General features: G+C 40.3%; 1 protein-coding gene across 3 annotated transcripts in view; it reads left to right on the forward strand.

Annotated features, from left to right (window-relative positions):
* Positions 1-23,046, forward strand: part of CREB5 (cAMP responsive element binding protein 5) — a 432,361-nt gene that overhangs the window by 202,205 nt on the left and 207,110 nt on the right. The gene's annotated exons all lie outside the window — the stretch shown is intronic.

Below are 23,046 nucleotides of genomic sequence, written 5' to 3' on the forward strand. Positions count from 1 at the left end.
GAGAAAGAGAAGGATTGTAACAAAATGGTGTATTATCTCAGATTTTATTTTATTTGAAATTTTCTTTCTCAAGTAATACTAATTATAGAAGATGTGAAAATAAGCCCACAACCACATATTCTTGGGTTTTATTCTTTTCCACTACTTAAAACTGCAACCATTAGAATGCCTGGAAATATTAAAATAATTTTACAAGATTGTATTTGCAAGCATTTTGGTCTGTTATTAACATGAGACTGTACCTGGTGTAGGAGAAGGCAATGGCACCCCACTCCAGTACCCTTGCCTGGAAAATCCCATGGACGGAGGAGCCTGGTAGGCTGCACTCCATGGGGTCGCTAAGAGTCGGACACGACCGAGTGACTTCACTTTCACTTTTCATTTTCATGCATTGGAGAAGGAAATGGCAGCCCACTCCAGTGTTCTTGCCTGGAGAATCCCAGGGATGGGAGAGCCTGGTGGGCTGCCGTCTGTGGGGTTGCACAGAGTTGGACACAACTGAAGTGACCTAGCAGCAGCAGCAGCAGTACCCAGTGTATGTGGGGAATGCATTAGAAGTTCTTTCACAGATAATTCATCCAGTCAAAGTCGGCATCCCATTTCGTAGCCGAGCCTCTGTCAATGATGAATCCCTAAGTGTATAATGACAGGTGTCCCCAGGTCTGCACTATTGACAATTAGTAAAATTATAAAGTCAATTTCTATTTTATGAATAAGGAACTTTATTTCTTAAGGTTGCAGGGCAGGCCCAGTTTTTCTTGCTTGCTTTACCTACAACTTCATTCTTTGATCATCATATTGTCCTTATAAGCATCTAACAGGTCAGGTGCCTGGATATGAGAATTGTTCCACAGTGAACTTTAAGATACTTATTGTCCATCCTTTTTGGTATGCCTGTCTTGATAGAAGTGCCACCTATGATTTAATTACTGCTTCTTGTGAAGTTTACGGGGGATAAATGGACTTATTAAAAGGAGCCATGCCATTTTGAGAGGTTGGGGACCGAGGCATTTGTGGTGGGAGTTTGTATGTAGGAAGGGGGCTTGAGGGATGGTATAAGTAGGTAGCACATTATAAGCAGTGACTCCTTCTTCCTCCCAGTCCTCTCTCCCCACCCCTGATTCCACACCCCCACCTTTATATCCCTGGATGCCTAGACCTGTCTTGTATCCTCCGTTCCTTAATACTCACTTCCCCCTGAGTTCCCTAGTGTGCCTTGGTGGTTTGAACCAGGAGTTGCTGAACAGGAAGTAGAGGTGCAGTGCAGACATTCTGTCCATTTCCTCCATGTGCCCAGCCAAGCACCAGGGAAGGACTTGACATTCATCAGAGTGGCTGCATGAAGATCAGACAGCAGGCCTAATGAGTAATTTCATATGCACCAAGATTTTCACATGGTTTCCCCAAGAATCCCTTTTTGTGATAAAACTCACTATGACAGGCAAATGTCTGTGGTTATTTAATTATATGAGAAGCAAGGATGGTAGGGAAGGAGTGGAGAAGAGAAGGAACTGGCTAGTATATGGTTTATGTGAGAGAAACATTTTGTAATCTAGACGGTCCTTCGAAGCTTTTTGTTTGCTTTAAGATTAGGTGTGAGGCGAAGGCAAATGTTCCATATTATTCCTATTCTACTACAGATGATGGGTAAAATGTGAAAGACTTGAACCACGGGCACTGCCCCTGTTGTATAAAAGTCAAAGATGTGAGGGACAGGAATGGGAGATGGCAAAAAATACTATCCATACCTATCCTAGGGTCTTTAAATATGTGTTCTCCTCTAGAGGAGTTGTGGAACTCAGTAACCACACAGATGGGTAAATAGCTCTGCCCAAGTGAACACATTTCAGCTAATACTTATGATAGCCTTTTTGCTCCCCACGCCCCACCCCCACCCCACTAGAACTTCTGTAAAGGGTCATTTCAACTAACATGAGTTTCATGTTCTTTCTTTTTCTTCCATCCATTCTGGTATATTCAACCCAAAGTGAGAGAATCAATGGACCTATGAAAGGAGCATGTAAAATTCCCAAGAAAAGAGTATCTCCCTTCAAAGAATCACCATGTTAGTCTTCATCTGGGGGATCTTTAGACCTTTTTATATCACTATTTTGGGGGAAGGGGAGCTGATGTCTGGTTCTACATAGTAAACTTCAGTGGACAGTGTATATTGAAGCGTATGGGGGGTGTAGGATAAAATAGGAATTATTCTAGAGACATAGAAAATAATAAGAAAAAACACAAAGGTAGGAGCTATGTGAAATAAATACAGAAGAAGTAGGGAAATGAAACGGGCATTAGGCAAACTGGACAAGCAAGGTTGCAGTTTTGGAAGGTGAGAAAGCAGTGGGGGCACCACATTAGAGAGTCTTTAATAACAAAGCATCGATATTCACTGAAGTCCATCTCTTTTGAGTTGGCTGGAGACTCCTGACACCAAGGGTTAATGTTCATTTTCCCTGGAGGTGTTCCACTGGAGCATCACTGTATAATGACTTGATGTTGCCACATAGACTTCATATATATGATATTTTGGGGATTCTGTGGATTGGCCTACGATTTATTGCATAGTGTGAAATGTGTAAAGCTTGGTTAACCTGTGTATAGGTAGGTTATTGTTAACTAGTTACAGTGTACTAGGATTGCCTGTAATATTTAAGCTTCTTACTACTGTGTGTGTTGGTAGGAACATATAATTTTTGTGGATTATATTTATCATTTTTATTTTACAATCATTTTATTTTATTTACATCATTTATTTTACATCATTTTTATTTTACAAATACTTTGGGATTCAAATATATTTTTTAGTTCTGTGAGGATTGATTTAGAAAGAGTTTTAATGAAATTCCACTGATTTTAGATTTTGCTTGAGACTGACTTTAACAAATTGTCCTGTATGTTCCAAATTAAAAAAAAAAAAAAGATGCAGGTGCTAGAACTAGACCCCTGGATTTGAAATCTGAGTACACAATTTGCCAAATGTGCCACTGGGAAAAACATACCTGGGCCCCTCTGGGTCTCAGTTTCCTCATCTGTGAAATGGAAACAATAATGGACACAATTTTAAAGGGCATTTGTGATGTATGGAGGCATCAACCTATAAGTCCTGGGCCCATGGAAAGTGCTCATTCTAGGCTCACTGTGATGGACAGTGTCTTAAGAGCTTTAAATGACAGAAAAGCAAAGAGAGCTCTACACTTGGAACTTTGTTGCATTGGGAATATTTCAGTGCATAACATGGTGGAGAAGTTGAGCAAGACAGATCAAAACCACTCAGAAATCTTGGAGACTGTTAATTCAATTCTTTGATCTGGAAAAAATAGATTCTGTCTTAAAATTCTGGATGCTGTAGAGGCCTTTGAAGCATTACTGTAAAAATCCAGGACAAAAAAGGTGTCTGGGCAGTAAGTGTTTGCTCGAGCTTTTTTAAGCACAGTAAAAATTGGGACATAAGGATGCCCAGGTGGCACTTAATGGTAAAGAACCTGTCTGCTCGTGCAGCAGACATGAGAGACATGAGTTCGATCCCTGGGTCTGAAAGATCCCCTGGAGTTGGGCATGGCAACTCACTCCAGTATTCTTGCTGGGAAAATTCCATGGATAGAGGCACTTGGTAGGCTACAGTCTATAGGGTTGCAAAGAATTGGACACAGCTGAAGCAACCTAGCCTGCACGCACACTTTGAAAGTGTCATAATGTTACCAAAAGGTAAAAGCCAAAAAGTTGATGTAAAATATTCATGTATAATCAATTTGTGAATAGATTATTCTATGGCATAACTTCATCTAGTAAGTACAGATCTTTTCTCTTTATACAACTGGATTTGTGTCAGAGTTCACAAATTTGGACTATTTTAAAATAAGAGTGTGTTTCCAAATGTCCATCAGTGGTGAGTGGTTAACCACATACTAGTATATCCATACCATGGAATATTACTCAGCAGTAAAAAGTAACAAACTATTGATACATGCAGTAACTGGGTGGATCTCAGGGGAATTATAGTTAATGATAAAAGCTAATCTCAAAAGATTACATACTGTATGATTCCATTAATATAACATTCTCGATATGACAAAAGTATAGAGATGGAGAACTGATTAGTGGTTGCCAAGAGCTAAGGTTGGTGGAGGGGCTGGAAGTGGCTATAAAGAGGTATCATGAGTAATCATTTTGGTGATGAAATAGTCTCTGTCTTGATTGTAGTGGTGACCACACAAATTTACATGTATGTTAAAATTTAGAGAACTACACACACACACACACAATGAGTGCATGTAAGTGGTGAAATTATCTCTGTAGATTGGACCAGTGTCAATTTCTTAATTTTACTGTTGCACTGTAATCATGCAAGATGTCACCACTGGAGGAAACTGAGTAAAGAGTACACTAGACCTCCCTGTGCAATTTTATCCAACATTTTGTGAATCTATAATTATTCTCCCCCCCCAAAAAAAAAATTGAAAAAATTAAAGATATATTTATTTCTCAGTTGATTTACAGGATCCTGCCATGACAAAATAAGGTTCTCCCTTTTCAGGCACCCACAATAATCACTGAAAGATTGACTAACCAACTGCTTTTTGAATGTGAGCATCTTGGGGTCAGCATATTACCCTGAAATTCATAAATTCACTGTATTCCATGGTTGCCAGATGAAGATTCTGTGACAGAAACCTTTGTGTATCATTAGCTGGACTCTGAAAAATATGCAAAATAATTTGTCCACAGCCTTTGAGAACTTAGCCAGTTTGAGCCTAAATATTTTGTTTTGATCATGACCTATCTATTGAGGTCTTTTGATCATATTTAAAGAGGAATTAGGAAGTCACTCATCTGAATCCTTGTTCCATGTTGTACCAGCTCCCTTATCACTATGCCTGTAACCTTTCTATCTCAGCCAGATGGCCAAACAAGGAGGAGAGACATTTGGCTGCAATAGACTGCTCAGAACTGGGGCACCCCAACCAGGTGGAACTTGTCTCAAAGAAGGTCTTTGTTGGCTGTGGCCGCCACTGAGCAATGAATACAATCTGAGTGTGTGTGACATCCTGCTGTGGGAGTTCGTATTTAGCTTGTAGATCTTCCAAGGAGTGTGATGTTCTTGAGGAATAATAACTGATTTGTCTGGGCCCTTTTCTGCCCATATTTTGAACTTGGATTTTTTTTTTTCCATTCCCATTTAAATCCGGTAAGCTTACTGAACATGTTGCTTAATGTCCCTAGGTTTTCGTTGGTTGGTTAGTCAGTTGAGCTTGATGGTTAAGTTATAGCCAGCTGTGTTTTTAGTTCAGAAACCAAGAGTGTGGAAGGTTTTGCTGTAGTTTTGGGGGTCTTGGGGTAATTTGTGAATGTGATGGCTGATGTAAGAAGGAACATCTCCTCAGATCTGTGGCCAGAGCTGGAAGCTTCACAAATTTAAGGGTGGTGCTTATGTACAAGTGCGTGTAGCATACAGTATTTAGAGAGATGATATGCATAAAAGAGTGATAGTCCTCTGCATTTGTATGACACTTAAGATGTTTTCAAACCAGTTCATGTGTGTCTTTTTGTTATCTCACTCCAGACGGAGCAGGAATATCAGACAACCTTCAACTACACTTTTTAAACAAGTAAAGATAAAAAGAAGACTAGAAGGGCCATTACTATTCAAAGCCCCTACTATAGTAAGGGAGACATCAAGAACTAGTTATAAAATGTTTATTTTGGTGCTCTTCTCTCTGGAACTCACTGCCTCTGTACATACTCTTCATGCCGAAGAACTATGAAAAATTCCATTTCTCTTTTACATTGACTTTAGATATTGGAAAGAATTTATGGTGAGATCTGGGTTTATTTTCTGCATCAGAGGCTTATGTGGATGAGAGATTGGCCTTGAGAAATGTCAGTGAAGGAATCATTTTTATGATCATTGATCTTTTGAATATATGGTTAAAAGAGTTTATAAACCCTTTTTTTCCACTATAGAACTAGATAGTGTAAGATCAGACTGCCTACTTAAGTAGTGCCTGATGTTGACTTACCATTTAGAAGAATCAAAACCATTTAGAAGAATAAAAAAAAAGAATATTCATTCTGTTCTAATGATTTGATAACTTACTCCTTGGTTCTTTCATGGGTCAGATAATCTGTCTAATAAAGGAAGTATTGCTCTGTTTAGGGCAAGAATCCAACAGTCAGTTTCTCACTGAAAGTAAAAAGTGAAAGTGTTAGTCACTCAGTTGTGTCTGACTCTTTGTGACCCCAAGGACTTAGCCCACCAGACTCTTCTGCCCATGGAATTCTCCAGGCAAGAAGACTGGAGTGGCCTGCTATTCCCTTCTCCAGGAGATCTTCCTGACCCAGGGATCAAACTTAGGTCTCCCGCGTTGTAAACGATTCTTTACCATCTGAGCCCCCAGGGAAGTCCCAGTTTCTCCCTAAATGATAAAATAATAAATATTAAATAAGTAATTAAATCATTAAATAGTTATGGGAAAAGCCCTCTCTATAATTCTTCTCAATATGCATCATGTTGGTTATCTTCTGGTTTTGCCTAGTTTTTTCAACTATTACTATACCATAGATTAAAATAATCTCATCATTGGGATCAAACTTGTTTCAGTTGAAGTAGAAATGTTTTAATAACAAATATTACTGTTAAATAAATCATTTTAAACTAATTTATCCCTTTGCTTTATTTTAAAAAATGATGTAAATTGATTTATTGCTTGCATTATACCCCACAGCCCTGGAAGAATTAATATTTTCTCTTCTAATCATTATGGACAGCAGCTTGAAGGACAAATAGAACCCAGGAGCTGATGTTTATATAAAGACTTAGGACACAGAACAATTTATGCCTTTTCTTATTTGAAAAAAAAAAAGTTGAGTCACACAGGAAGGTCTTAGAGGACGTCAGGAAACAGAATAGCCTAATACTTTTGATAATTAGGATTCTTCTGATGCTGGGATGGCATTTATATAGACAGTATCAGGTCCATAGACAACTGGGTGTCTCACACAATGAAAACATCCTTGCTTAGTCCTAAGAACAAGAAGAAAGTATTTGTGTGTGGTGTTAAGTGGTGGTAAGTGAAAATTTCTAACTTGTAGACCCAGGAAAATTCTACTTAAAGTGAGAATTGCTTTGTACTTTAGTATTTCCCTGAATTCCTCTAGATATTATGAGAAAGCCCATCTCTTTCTCCTCTCTCTGGTGTCATCGTCAAGCATTTATCCTGCATCTGTTTGGTCAGAGACCTAACACGTTAAGGCACATGTGGGAAAGAGTATCAGAGGGGTCATCTTCTTCTCTATTTTTAGCCTTCAGGGTTGGAATCCCCTTATTCCAAAAATATCTTTTTGGGGAAACCCAAACAATGTGCTAAAGTTAATACCCCAAAAGGAAACAAACTGGAATTGACCTTTGCTACTTCCCGCTCCCTGTTTCCTGCTATTCTAGTGACTTTCTCAAAAATGGCACTCGTCCATCCCTGATCTGGTTATCAGAGTCAAAGCTGATTTCCTGATCATGAGATGCAGAAGTGAGGGGAATAGGGTTTTGAGTAAAATGGCGGGTTTGGTAAATTGAGATTAGAGACACCAGACACAAAAGAATGCATTCGTCATGATTCTACTTCATGAAATTCTAGAATAGGCAAAATGCCCTTCAGAGGCAGAGAGCATGTCAGTGGTGGCCTGGCAGGAGATTGCCAGCAAAGGGACATGAGACAACTTTTTGGGTGACAAAAATACCTTGCATCTTGACTTGTGTTGGTGGTGACACAGATGTAGGCACTTGCCAACATTCTACAATTTACCACATGAAATGGATAAATTTTATCATACATAATTTTTATCTCAGTAAATTTTTTAAAAATTGTGATTAGAATACAACTTGAAAATCATTACTGCCATCACCCTGCTTGTCCTTTTAATCTAGACTTCAGGACAGAGGAAATGACAATATTTGGGGACAATATTTTGATAGCAAACACCACTTTTTATGTTTTATAAGTTTAAAATGTCCATGTAATACCACTGAAAGAGAATTTACCTCATGGAACAGGATCATTCTAACTAATTAGAAATATTAGAGTTCTGTTCCTCAAAGTATCCTATGCCTATGAAATATAGAAATATACCTATTTCTACCTATGGGTATAAATATTCATTTGACTTTAAAATATTTGCATATTAATTTCATTGTTGCTTTGCTAAGAGAGTGTGGATAATCACCCAGTAATTTACCCTCGTGTCCCCTTGATTCAAATCACTCAACTTTGTATGGGCTTCCTGACACCTTTGGTGTCTCTGCCCAGCTTGGTAGGAGAACAGCCTCTCATCCCTAGAAAAGAGCCCTTGGCAAGCAGAAATGGTTCATATTCATTTGCCCTCTGCTTCTTGATTACAAAATGTTCCTAATCAGAACTGACTCCTGTTAAAGAAAGAAAGTGAAGTCGCTCAATCATGTCCGACTCTCTGCGACACCATGGATTGTAGCCTACCAGGCTCCTCCATCCATGGGATTTTCCAGGCAAGAGTATTGGAGTGGGTTGCCATTGCCTTCTCCAGGAGATATTCCCGCCCCAGGGATCAAATCCGGGTTTCCCGCATTGTAGGCAGACGCTTTTACTGGCTGAGCCAGCAGGGAAGTGATTCTTGTTAAGCCTTTGCAAATTTTGTTAGATACAGCAAGGCTTTTCCTTGTCGCTATGTCCTTTTTTCTTTTTAACTGTCTCAGACGTACCATCTATATTATTCACATAAGGTAGAAATAAATAAGAGATTTGTATGTGACAAATAGAATGATCCCTTTGAAATACTAGATTGTAGTTGCTACAGTTAGACTTTAGAGGCAAATATAAAAGTTGTGATTTTCCCATTATTTCAGAGAGGTTCTAGGTAAATGGCAACCCTTTAACTAGTATTTAAAAATATATGAATTTTGAAAAGATACATGTGCTCACATGTTTATTACAATAGCCAAGACATAGAAACAAACTAAGTGTCTCAGTGTCCATCGACAAATGAATAAATGAGATGTGGCACACACACACACACACACACACACACACACACACACACACACACATTGGGTCCTGAATAACATGGATGTGAACTGCATGGGTCCACTTGTATAGATTTTTTTCGATAGTAAATACTGCTGTACTACTTGAGCACAGTTGGTTGAATCCATGGATGCAAAAGGTTGAATATGAAGGAACCACAGGTAAGGAGGGCCAGCTAAAAGTTATAGCCGATTTTCAATCATATGGAGGGTTGACAATGCCCCCAACCCCACATTGTTCAGAGGTCAACTATACAATGAAGAATAATTCAGCCATAACAAAGAAGGAGATCTTGCACTTGTAACAATGAAGAGAGACTTAAAAAACTAACCCATAGATAGAGAGAATGAACTGATGGTTGTCAGAGTGGAGACAGGAGTTGGGGAGATGAAGGGAACAAATTAATGAAGGTGCTCAAAAAACACCCAATATATGTGTATTGGAGCTGGAGGATAAATCTACTCCAGTAATGTGTAAAGGACTTCCCTCATAGCTCAGTTGGTAAAGAATCCGCCTACTGTGCAGGAGACCCAGGTTCAATTCCTGGGTTGGGAAGATCCCCTGGAGAAGGAAATGGCAACCCACTCCAGTATTCTTGCCTGGGAAATCCCATGGACAGATGAGCCTGGTGGGCTACAGTCCATGGGGTTGCAAGAGTCAGACATGACTTAGTGAGTAAAACACCACCAATGTGTAAAACATGGGACCATGTGACTGATGTAAGAAGCAGGAAGAAGAAACACCCTGTGTAGTATGTCCTGGGAGTGGGAGCTAAGCAGGGTGTATGTACATGTGCTAGGGGCATGTGACACCTATCAGGCACTGGAAAATGCAAACTTATCTAGCACAGTCATTGCCAGGAGGATCCAATCCGTAAAGACAGGCTGGATTCACTTTGCTGCCTGCCATGTGAGAAAATTGTACCATATTTCAACTGCTGCCTTATGGATCTGTAAAACCTTAAGCCAGGGAGGATCTTAAGTTTTAATGAAGTACACAACTCTGCATTAGCTATGGGACCAAACTCTGGACATGTGATGCATTGGAAGTGGTTTAATGCTTTTTATTTGTTAAGCTACAAAATGATAAAGACCTCTGACTTACCCCCCAAAAAAGAACAGTGCCTATAGGGTTTGTTTTTTTTTTTTAAATCATGTGCATACTTGAAAAGATTTTCTCCTAACAAAATAAAAGAAGCAGGCGAGGGATTTGACTTGCCTTTAGAGCTCACAGCAATACAGTTAAACTAAATTTTTTTTTCCTCCCTCTAGCTTCCTTTGTTTCCCTCCAGACTTAGCCCTTTGAAACAAACACTGAACAGCACAGGACATGGTATTTCCTGGGAAATGTCATTGGCTGTGAGCTTTGTTTAGTAAGCATGACATTAGGGCACTGAGAGATCTTATACGGCTTCCTCTTGTGCCATACAGATTACACACACACACACACACACACACACACACACACACACACACACACTCAAGCTCCATTTGCCCTTTGTTTTTATTGTATTTCCTCACTCTTTAGGAAAAAGCAGGGCAAGGAATATTTCCCCCTTATGTGTGTTCACAAGTTTCATATTTTTCTGTTTTATTTTTTCTTTCAGTTGTCATTTCTTAATAGTGAAGGGTGAGGGAAGTCAAGGAGTGTAGGTAAAAAGATAGGACTTTAGCAGTAAAATGCCAGAAAGATCCTTTTGGAAGTAAAATTAAATGTTATGTTTTAAAATATGAAAGAAAGTTAAAGAGAGAAATGTTAAAGAGGAAATACTATGTAATTGAAGCTGCTAACTAGCCTGTGGTCAGAGCCAGGCAGAATTTGGCTGTCAAGGATGCTGCTTTAAAATGTCATTTGATATCAATCCCAGTCTTCCTGCCTCCTGCTTTCCTCCATTCCCATGGAACAGCTCACAAGCATGTTAAAAGCCAGAATGTAAGGACTTAGATCAGTGACCCTAAAACTATTTTAGAAAATCAAATTTCATTGTTTACTCCTGCAGAAGTCATTACTGCTTTTCTTAAAACCAGGGCGCTGAAATTCCTGAGGGTATGGGGCAACTTGGGCTTCCTCAGTGGCTCAGCAGTAAAGAATCCGCCTGCAATGCAGGAGGTGCAGGAGATGTGTGTTCGATCCCTGAGTCAGGAAGATACCCTGGAGGAGGGCATGGCTACCTACTCCAGTATTCTTGCTTGGAGAATCCCATGAACAGACAAGCCTGACGGTCTACAGTCCACAGGGTTGCAAACAGTTGGACACAGCTGAAGCACTGAGCATGCACACATGCATGAGGCAACTTGATGGTTTGATATGGATTGATACATGAGTAATCTTTGGTCGATAAAAGTTAATGATAGGGATGGTTGGTTATATGTAAGCTTAAGTATTGCCTGGCTCAAATGTGAAAAGAATAGGATCTCTACATTTCTTCTTAAATTACCTTAATTTAAAAGAGGAAATTTTGTAGTTATTAGCATAAATATTAATCAATGGTAATTACTCATCTGTGTTCATTTATAATCTATGACCTACCTGTATATCATGCAGTAACTATGGTTATAACAAGAAAGTCAAGTAACTCCTCCTGGAGCTTACCATTTAAAGCAGGATGTCAGCAATATAACTTTATTTTTTTCAATACGTGAAGTGAAAGTTGCTCAGTTGTGTCCAACTCTTTGTGACCCCATGGACTATACAGTCCATGGAATTCTCCAGGCCAGAATACTGGAGTGGGTAGCCTTTCCCTTCTCCAGGGGACCTTCCCAACCCAGGGATTAAACCCAGGTCTCCCACATTGCAGATGGATTCTTTTGTAGCTGAGTCACAGGGGAAGTCCAAGAATGCTGGGTAGCCTATCCCTTCTCCAGTGGATCTTCCCTACCCAGGAACTGAATCTGTGTCTCCTGCAATGCAGGCAGATTCTTTACCAACTGAGCTGTCAGGTTTCAATATGTACTTTTACTTATTTATTTACCTTTATTGGGCCTCTTCTACGCTGAAAATATTATAAACTTTATTAAATTGATGGGGGAGAGGAACTGTTATTTTAATTTATTTTATTTATTTAATAAATACATTGGAGGACACTTGCTTTACAATTTTGTGTTGGTTTCTGCCATACATCAACATGAATCAGCCACAGGTGTACATATGTCTTTTCCCTCTTGAACCTCCCTACCATTTCCCACCCCATCCCACCCCACAGAGCACCAGGCTGAGCTCCCTGTTCTGTAGAGCAACTTCCATTTTATACATGGTAATATTTATATTTCAATGCTACTCTCTCAATTTGTCCCATTCTCTCCTTTCTCCACTGTGTCCATAAGTCTCTTCTCTATGTCTGAGTGTTTATTCCTGACCTGCAAATAGGTTCGTCAGTACCATTTTTCTAGATTCCATATATATGCATTAATATGCGAGATTTATTCTTCTCTTCTGGTTTATTTCACTCTGTATAACAGGCTCTAGGTTCATCCACCTCATTAGAACTAATTTAAATTCATTCCTTGTATCAGTTCAGTTCCATTCAGTCACTCAGTCGTGTCTGACTCTTTGTGACCCCTTGAACAGCAGCACACCAGGCCTCCCTGTCCATCACCAACTCCCGGAGTCCACCCAAACCCAAGTCCATTGAGTCAGTGATACCATCCAACCATCTCATCCTCTGTTGTCCCCTTCTCCTCCTGCCCTCAATCTTTCCAAGCATCAGGGTCTTTTCAAATGAGTCAGCTCTTCGCATCAGGTGGCCAAAGTACTGGAGTTTCAGCTTCAACATCAGTCCTTCCAATGAACACCAAGGACTGATCTCCTTTAGGATGGACTGGTTGGATCTCCTTGCAGTCCAAGGGACTCTCAAGAGTCTTCTCCAACACCACAGTTCAGAAGCATCAATTCTTTGGCACTCAGCTTTCTTTATAGTCCAACTCTCACATCTATACATGACTACTGGAAAAACCATAGCCTTGACTAGACGGACCTTTGTTGGCAAAGTAATGTCTCTGCTGTTTAATATGCTGTCTACGTTGGTCATAACTTTCCTTCCAAGGAGAAAGTGTCTTTTAATTTCATGGCTGCAATCACCATCTGCAGTGATTTTGAAGCCCCCCAAAATAAAGTCAGCCACTGTTTCCACTGTTTCCCCATCTATTTGCCATGAAGTGATGGAACCAGATGCCATGATCTTAGTTTTCTGAATGTTGAGCTTTAAGCCAACTTTTTCACTCTCCTCTTTCACTTTCATCAAGAGGCTTTTTAGTTCTTCTTCACTTTCTGCCATTTAGTTCTTCTTCACTCATCTGCATATCTGAGGTTATTGATATTTCTCCCAGCAATCTTGATTCCAGCTTGTGCTTCCTCCAGCCCAGCATTTCTCATGATGTACTCTGCATATAAGTTAATAAGCAGGGTGACAATATACAGCCTTGACATACTCCTTTTCCTGTTTGAAACCAGTCAGTTGTTCCATGTCCAGTTCTAACTGTTGCTTCCTAACCCACATACAGATTTCTCAAAGGCAAGTCAGATAGTCTGGTATTCCCTTCTCTTTCAGAATTTTCCACAGTTTATTGTGATCCACACAGACAAAGGCTTTGGCATAGTCAATAAAGCAGAAATAGATGTTTTCTGGAACTCTCTTGCTTTTTTGATGATACAGCAGATGTTGGCAATTTGATCTCTGGCTCCTCTGCCTTTTCTAAATTCAGCTTGAACATCTGGAAGTTCACAGTTCATGTAATATTGAAGCCTGGCTTGGAGAATTTTGAGCATTACTTCACTAGCTGTGTGAGATGAGTACAATTGTGTGGTAATTTGAGCATTCTTTGGGATTGCTTTTCTTTGGGATTGGAATGAAAACTGATCTTTTCCAGTCCTGTGTCCACTGCTGAGTTTTTCAAATTTGCTGGCATATTGAATGCAGCACTTCCACACCATCATCTTTCAGGATTTGAAATAGCTCAGCTGGAATTCCATCACCTCCACTAGCATTGTTCATAGTGATTCTTCCTAATGCCCACTTGACTTCACATTTCAGTATGTCTGGCTCTAGGTGAGTGATCTCACCATCGTGATTATCTGGGTCATAAGGATCTTTTTTGTACAATTCTTCTGTGTATTCTTGCCACCTCTTCTTAATATCTTTTGCTGCTGTTAAATCCATACCATTTCTGATCTTTATTGAGCCCATCTTCGCATGAATGTTCTCTTGGTATCTCTTATTTTCTTGAAGAGATCTCTAGTCTTTTCCATTCTATTGTTTTCCTCTATTTCTTTGCATTGATCACTGAGGGAGGCTTTCTTATCTCTACTTGCTATTCTTTGGAACCCTGCATTCAGATGCTTGTATCTTACCTTTTCTCCTTTGCTTTTCACTTCTCTTCTTTTCACAGCTTTTTGTTAGGCCTCCTCAGACAGCCATTTTGCCTTTTTGCATTTCTTTTTCTTGGGGATGGTCTTGGTTCCTATCTCCTGTACAGTGTCACGAACCTCTGTCCATAGTTCATCAGGCTCTCTGTCTATCAGAACTAGTCCCTTAAATCTATTTCTCACTTCCACTGTAAAATCATAAGCTATTTGATTTAGGTTATACCTGAATGGTCTAATGGTTTTCTCCACTTTCTTCAATTTAAGTCTGAATGTAGCAATAAGGAGTTTGTGATCTGAGCCATAGTGAGCTCCTGATCGTGTTTTTGCTGACTGTATAGAGCTTCTCTATCTTTGGCTGCAAAGAATATAATCAACCTGATTTCGGTTACTGACCATCTGGTGATGTCCATGTGTAGAGTCTTCTCTTGTGTTGTTGGAAGAGGGTATTTGCTATGACCATCGTTCTCTTGACAAAACTCTATTAACCTTTGCCCTGCTTCATTCTGTACTCCAAGGCCAAATATGCCTGTTACTCCAGGTTTTTCTTGACTTCCTACTTTTGCATTCCAGTCCCCTATAATGAAAAGGACATCTTTTTTGGATGTTAATTCTAAAAGTTCTTGTAGGTATTCATAGAACCGTTCAACTTCAGCTTCTTCTGTGTTACTGGTCGGGGCATAGACTTGGATTACCGTGATATTGAATGGTTTGCCTGGGAAATGAACTGAGATCATTCTGTCGTTTTTGAGATTGCATCCAAGTACTGCACTTTGGACTCTTTTGTTGACTATGATAGCTACCCCATTTCTTCTAAGGGATCCCCACCCACAGTAGTAGATATAATGGTCATCTGAGTTAAATTGACCCATTCCAGTCCATTTTAGTTCTCTGATTCCTAGAATGTTGATATTCACTCTTTTTTTTCCATTTATTTTTATTAGTTGGAGGCTAATTACTTTACATCATTGCAGTAGTTTTTGTCATACATTGAAATAAATTAGCCATGGATTTACATGTATTCCCCATCCCAGTCCCCCCTCCCACCTCCCTCTCCACCCGATCCCTCTGGGTCTTCCCAGTGCACTAGGCCCGAGCACTTGTCTCATGCATCCAACCTGGGCTGGTAATCTGTTTCACCCTAGATAATATACATGTTTCGATGCTGTTCTCTTGAAACATCCCACCCTCGCCTTCTCCCAGAGTCCACAAGTCTGTTTGACCACTTCCAATTTGCCTTGATTCATGGACCTAACATTCCAGGTTCCTATGCAATATTGCTCTTTACAGCATCAGACCTTGCTTCTATCACTGGAATATTGGGGTACATGTGTCTTTTTTGCATTAGGTCTTTCTGGACACATGGGATCTTTCTTTGTGGCACTGGGACTCTCTGGTTGAGGTGTGTGGGCTGAGTTGCCCCGAGGCATGTGGGATCTTACTTTGCCTGACCAAGGATCAAATTCTCGTCACTTACATTGCAAGGAAGATTCTTTACCAATGGACTGCCAGAAAGTCCCAAGGTGCAACTTTAAATGGCCTTTCAGATGTACCTGAGATAGTTACTGTCAGCAGGAAGGAGCAATAATTTGAACTAGCACAGTAGTTCTTGAGTAGTAGGCTGTGTGTTTACCTTTTGAGAAATGAGTGCTCTTCTGACTCATGCGTTTTAGACATAGCTTTCTTTTAGGTTTGAGTTCTATAGCTGGTTTGTCCTTTGCTGTAAAGCCATTTGTGCTAGACCACCTGTAGTTTCCCTCTTGACCAATTTCTAGGCCCTGAGCTCACCTGCTGCTAGGCTCCTTAACTCCAGGAGCACATTTTCTCCAGTATTTACTCTAGAATGGTAGTTGAGTCCAAAGTGCTTTTTCAGTGTTTTACATGGTACATGGGATGGGCTTATGCACCCAAAGAACCCAGGCACTATTGTTATATTTAAAAAGTGCCCATTTATTTGTTGAATGAGCACAGTGCCTGGAAGGGATAGGAAATATTGAGCCTAATGAAAAAGGTAGTTTTTATTTTTATTTATTTCTATTAAAAGGTTGTTTTTTTAAAGTCCATTCCCCCCCGCCATTTCTTTATTATTATTATTTTTGTCACACCAAGTGGTTTATAGGATCTTAGTTCCCCAGCCATGGTTCAAACCCAGGCCTACAGCAGTGAAACATATGTTTTAACCACTAGACTGCCGGGGAATTCCCTAGAAGACAGTTTTTAAGTAGAAAAATCCTCTTATGTGTGTTTTGATTGTGATTAGTTTCTGTGTTTAGGTAAGGGAGAGTTGTATGGCAGGATTTTTTCTTTTCTCCTGTCACAACTCTGTACAGTGAGCGGGTTTTCTCTTTTTGTTTCATATCTGTCATGGCCCAAGGCCACCTGGTTGAGTTGGATGCACTAGGGTGTATGGTGATCACTTGGTCTCCTGCCACCAGCAACAGTGGTAGCTGAGTGAGAAGCCTTCATGCTTTTCATGGTCAGAGCCCACAGCTTCTGAACCCAGCCTGGTGGACTAGGCTCTGCCATGAGTGCTGGTGAGAGAGAAGGCAGAGAGGTGAGCTTGTAGGGTCAGAGAAGGAAGGAGCAAATATCAACTAATGGACTATAGATCACCCAAGGTTACCAATGTGAGGGCAACCTTCAGAGGGGGCTGGAATCTGTGCCCTAGTGTCAGATAATGTTGATTCGAGTGGCTAAAGGTTAGTGTTATTCTCAAGCAGGAACTGAAAGCTGGAAGGGCATCTTCGAGGACCTTTGTCATTTTCCTTTTCTTGAGCAGCTTCTCCGCCACTGGCCTTCCAAGTGTTGCAACTCATGCCATCAGCTCTTCAGTTCTGTCCTTTCAGACCTGGAACCCATCTTTTCTAGTACGTGTTTGAAGACTGTAGCAGTGTGTCCTATTTGTTCACCTTGGGCTTCTGTGTCCCACGCTGCCAGCTGGGTGATCAGGGGGAGCTGGCAGCAAGGAGAGGAGCTGGAGGGAAGGTGGTGAAAGGAGTGCTCAGAGCTATCTGGCTTTGGGTTTTTCCAGAAGTTGATAGCATTCGGCTTGGTGACCACAATTCAATTATAAGCACCGCACAGCCATCCTGAGTGACTGTATTCTTGCCAAAACTGCTGTGTAAAGGCGGCTGCATTTTTGTTAGCCTTGCCTGATGGATTTTTAAGTATATTAACCACATACATTTACACAAAGGGGAAAATTTACTACTTAAACAGAGGGACCTAAATCCCCTAGGCTAAATAAACCCAATGAAAACACAAGAACTGCATTTACAGGCCTCCCAAAGATAAGAATTCAACCTTTAAAAAAGGTTCCTTCAAATGAAAAATGGATGGCGGAGCTGCTAATGGCCCAGTAACCTAGGAATGTAACTCTTCCCTAATGTGCAAGACCTTCGGATCAGTTCCAGCTTCTCGGGGTAGAGGATTTTCACCCCAGGCTTCTGCATGGGTCTGGGCCCAGAAGATCCCCTTGTGGCCTTAGAGATTTAACGACCACCTTGGAAGACAGACTGTCTTGGCAGGTTTTTTTTTGTTGTTGCATCTGTTGTGTGTGTGTGTAAGAGAGAGAGAGTTGCCTGTGTGTGTCAGCCTCTGGGAGGAGAGGCCGGGGCCAAGGCTGGGGAGAATGTATATACCCCCAGCTTTTTCCAGTTAGACTTTGGTGGGAGACCGAAGGGACCTTAGTCTTCTGAAATTTATGGGAAGAAGAGTTAGGAAGCTTAGAAATCTCCTAGTCGAGTCACAGTTGCAGCTGTTTTTCTGCAGAAGTAGGTTATTCACTAGGGCCACTGTGAGGCAGTAGGTTTCGCCCAGCACATTCTCAGACTTCCAGTGGGATGGAGGGTCCCTGAAGCTCGTTACCAGTAAATCTTGCCACTACATTAAGGACAAGTTACAACATGCAGATGAATTCGTGTCTATCTTGTAAATCATCTGAATATTCTCTTTAAATAAATATGGTGACTGGGGAAAGGGGTCAACTACTAAAGGGGCAAGGGAATTTTTTGAGGTGATGAAGTTCTTCTTTATCTTGGTTGTGGTAGTAGTTACATGACTGTATAAATTGCAGTATTGAAAAGGGTGAATTTTAGCAGTTGTAAATTATAACTCAATACACCTGGCCTCCCTAAAACTACAGATGAATAAATAAAGAATGAATGGATGGATGAATGAGTGAATTTTTTTCACTTGTCTCCTTGCTGCTTTGCCAGCCAGCGAGCCATTTAGACAACGTTTCCCTTTCAAAGGAAGGACACCACATAATCAGCTCCGGCCTGTGAGCTCATGATACCAGTAAAGCTGTTGCAGAAAAAGCAAAGATGGTGTGTGTTTCCTTCTGGGGCAGATGACCTAACCTTCCAGGTAGCAATGCCCTTGTATGGTTAGCACAGGTAGGGAAATACCTAGCTCATGCTGACTCACCAGGTAAAAAATCATTTCTCTGGATGAGTCAGAATCACAAATGTGTTCTGAACAGTCTCACATGTCCTGCATTGTGAAAGGCTGAAAGCACCAATGAGGGCAGAGACTTGCAGGTCTCACTGGCCCTATATGGACATCAGCCACAGTCTGCCACACTCCCAGTCCCCAGCATAGTCCTGCTAAAGTCAAGCTCTCTCGCTCACTCAATCACATACCCAGTTAGGTACAGGAGAAACTGATTCAAATTTATGTTACTAATGTTGTTTATTTACTTATAGGTAAACCTAATAATGGTAGAAGAAATGTTTCAATGTTAAGTATAGAAGTACATATTTCCAAAGAGTAGGGGAGTGTCTGTGTGTATATAAGGATACGGAGTTAAAACAGACTTGGGCAATGTAAAATACCACAGAAAATAGGGGTTTCCAAGGAAAACATGGGGAAACGCTGTAGGAGAATCTAACGCATGCTATAGCTTTTAAAAGGAAACATTAATAGTGAAACATGCCCTCCAAGGGCAAGTCAGTAATAAATCTCATGTCAGAAATTACCTGTCAGTAGGATTATGTTAAATAATGTTGAATTGTTATTAGTCGGAGGGGAAAGAGCAGAGTAACTTTCTCAAAAGTGTTCAAAGAGTGTCATGTTTCACACACAAATCCCATTATTGTTTAACAGGATTTTTGTGCTTAACCCTTCTCAAAGATGTATTGAAAATTTTGACCATTTTAGTTCATACTCCAAATGCAGTCATTAAAGAAAAGAAGCCAAACTTTCTCTGCAGGAATTTGGAATTACCCAGAGGACTAGTGTATCTGATTAGATATCCACTGTAGAGTGTCCCAATTGATAAATGTCTGCCTGCTTACTGGAGCCACAAAGAAAGATGTCTTCACTTCTTTGCCTCAGCAACGTAGTAATGAAATAGTGGAGTGGGGGCCTCCCTGTTTCAACATTTTGAGCATTTTGCTTGTTTTGGCCAAATAACTGAAAATGTATTTTCCCCTTGAAGAAAGGCTCATAGCAAATGTGTGAATTTTTAAGGTTCATTGCAATATATTTGGTCTGAAACTGAGTCCACTCATTGAGCCAGGGCCCAGAACCCTACCCCAGATGCAATGAAGATGGGGACTACTGGGAACAGAGTGGGAAACATGACTAAGGTTTAAATGTGAGCTAACACATTGTCACGGGGCTTTTTCACTAAGGGCTGCTTATGACTCATAGGTGTCAAATCATCAAGTCATTACCCCTAGAATAAAAGATCATTTTGACTTTATGTGAACTGAATGAGGCGTGATCGCTGCATTGGATTTGGGTTTGTGAAAGACAGAGTCAGAGGTAAGCTTTGGAATCCCTCCATACACTTTGATTTCACTGCTTGATGACTGATCATTAGCTGTCCTGGGTCCCTTTTGGAAACTGTCATATTTAATGACATACTTGACTTCATGACATTCAAACAAGATCTTGCCAGTGAGTGACTGCCTGAGCACAGTAGGCATTAGTGGAAATCTTTATTTCTTCAGGTCATCAAATCTCAATATTTGTAAATTACTCAAGCAATGATTTACAAATGGTCTTGGGAGTGGCTTAGGGTCATAGTTAAATTTTCCAATGTGTAAGCCACTGCATCCTTTGGGGGCTACTTAGAATCCAGAGGGGCTGATTGCCAGCCTGGAGCATTCTGATCTGCTTCAGGAATGCTGCATTGAGGGTAAGCAAAATGACATTTTTAAAAAATTTTATTTATTTATTTTAATTGGAGGACACAACACTGTGGTGACCCCTGCCACACATCTACATGGATCAGCCATGGGTACACATGCACCGCCCCATCCTGGGCACCTTTCCCACCTCCCTCCCTACCCCATCCCTCTGGGTTGTCCCAGAGCATCAGCTTTGAGTGCTATGTTTCATGCATTGAACTCGCTCTCGTCATCTATTTTACATTTGGTAATATACATGTTTCAGTGCTATTCTCTCAAATCATCCCACCCTCACCTTCTCCCACATAGTCCAAAAGTCTGTTCTTTACATCGGTGTCTCTTTTGCTGCCTCGCTTATAGGATCGTCGTTACCATCTTTCTAAATTCCATATATATGCGTTATTATACTGTATTGGTGTTTCTCCTTCTGACCTACTTCACTCTGTATAATAGGCTCCAATTGCATCCACCTCATTAGAGCTGACTCAAATGCATCCTTTTTTATCCCATTGTGTATATGTACCACAGCTTCCTTATCCATTTGTCTGCCGATGGACATCTAGGTTGCTTCCATGTCCTGGCTATTGTAAACCATGCTGCAGTGAACATTGGGATACCTGTGTCTCTTTCAGTTCCGGTTTCCTTGGTGTGTATGCCCAGCAGCGGGATTTCTGGGTCATTTGGCCATTCTATTTCCAGTATTTTAAGGAATTTCCACACTGTTCTCCATAGTGGCTGTACCAGTTTGCATTCCCACCATCAGTATAGAGGATTCCCTTTTTTTTTTTTTTCCATTTATTTTTATTAGTTGGAGGCTAATTACTTTACAACATTGCAGTGGTTTTTGTCATACATTGAAATGAATTAGCCATGGATTTACATGTATTCCCCATCCCGGTCCCCCCTCCCACCTCCCTCTCCACCCCATCCCTCTGGGTCTTCCCAGGGCACCAGGCCCGAGCACTTGTCTCATGCATTAGAGGATTCCCTTTTCTTCACATCCTCTCCAGCATTTATTGTTTGTAGCCTTTTTGGTAGACAGCCATTCTGACTGGTGCAAGATGATACCTCACTGTGGTTTTGATTTGCATTTCTCTGATATGAATAAGGTTGAGCATCTTTTCATGAGTTTATTAACCATCTATATGTCTTCTTTGAAGAAATGTCTGTTTAGCTCTTTGGCCCCCAGGAGGATACCATAATGATTCCACTGGAACTTTGGCCCACTTTTTGATTGGGTTGTTTATTTTTCTGGTAGTGAGCTACATGAGCTGCTTGTATATTTTGGAGATTAATTGTCAGTTGCTTCATTTGCTATCATTTTCTCCCACTCTGAAGGCTGCCTTGCTTATAGTTTCTGTTTAATTAGGAAAGTTTAATTAGGTCCCATTTGTTTATTTTTGTTTTTATTTCCTCTCTGGGAAGAAGGTGGGTCATAGAAGATCTTGCTGTGGTTTATGTCAGAGAGTGTTCTGCTTATGTGTTCCTCTAAGAGTTTTATAGTTTCTGATCTTACATTTAGATCTTTAATTCATTTTGAGTTTATTTTCATGTATGGTGTTAGAAGGTATTCTAGTTTCATTCTTTTACACGTGGTTGACCAATTTTCCCAGCATCACTTGTTAAAGATTGTCTTTTCTCCATTGTATATTTTTGCCTTCTTAGTCGAAGATAAGGTGTCCATAGGTGCATGAATTTATCTCTGGGCTTTCCATTTTGTTCCATTGATCATACTGTTTTGATGACTATCGCTTTATAGTATGGTCCGAAGTCAGGAAAGTTGATTCCTCCACTTCCAGTCTTCTTTCTCAAGATTGTTTTGGCTATTCGAGGTTTTTTATGTTTCCATACAAAATGTGAAATTATTTGTTCTAGTTCTATGAAAAATACCATTGATAGCTTGATAGGGATTGTGTTGAATCTATAGATTGCTTTGGGTAGTATGGCAGTTATTTGTGCTGTCCATTTGAGATTTGATCTTGCTGTTATTGAATGATTTCTTAATTACATTGCAAAATATATAGCTTATTAATATCCTGTTGTGAGTTAGTTGTAACAGAGGCTAGGCTACTGTCATCACCCACAACATATATAGTGAGATCAAGACCTAGTCAGTGAGACCATGCCTTTTTCATGAGATACCACCTTCACCAGCAGGTTGCTTGTCCTGGTCTAGTCAAGCTTCAGTCAAAACAGATTGGATACTCTTGTTATCACTTCCGAGAGATTCTTCATGCTTCAGTCACAATGAGAAACCCATCCATTTCCAAAAAACTTCTTACCTTCATGTGAAATCCATTCCTTCCATTCCTGGCCTAAAACCCTCTCTCTCTCTCTCTCTTTTTTTTAACAATTAGGAAGAACTACCTTTTGTTCTAATCGTGAACAAAACTTCTTAAATATTTTAATCACAAACATTTCAGACATTATAGAAGTACAAAAGTCATGATAATGACCCAACATGGACATACTGCACAACTTAAATAGCTATCAGCCCA

Source organism: Odocoileus virginianus, chromosome 1 (assembly GCF_023699985.2).
Source record: "Odocoileus virginianus isolate 20LAN1187 ecotype Illinois chromosome 1, Ovbor_1.2, whole genome shotgun sequence".
Classification (NCBI taxonomy): domain Eukaryota; kingdom Metazoa; phylum Chordata; class Mammalia; order Artiodactyla; family Cervidae; genus Odocoileus; species Odocoileus virginianus.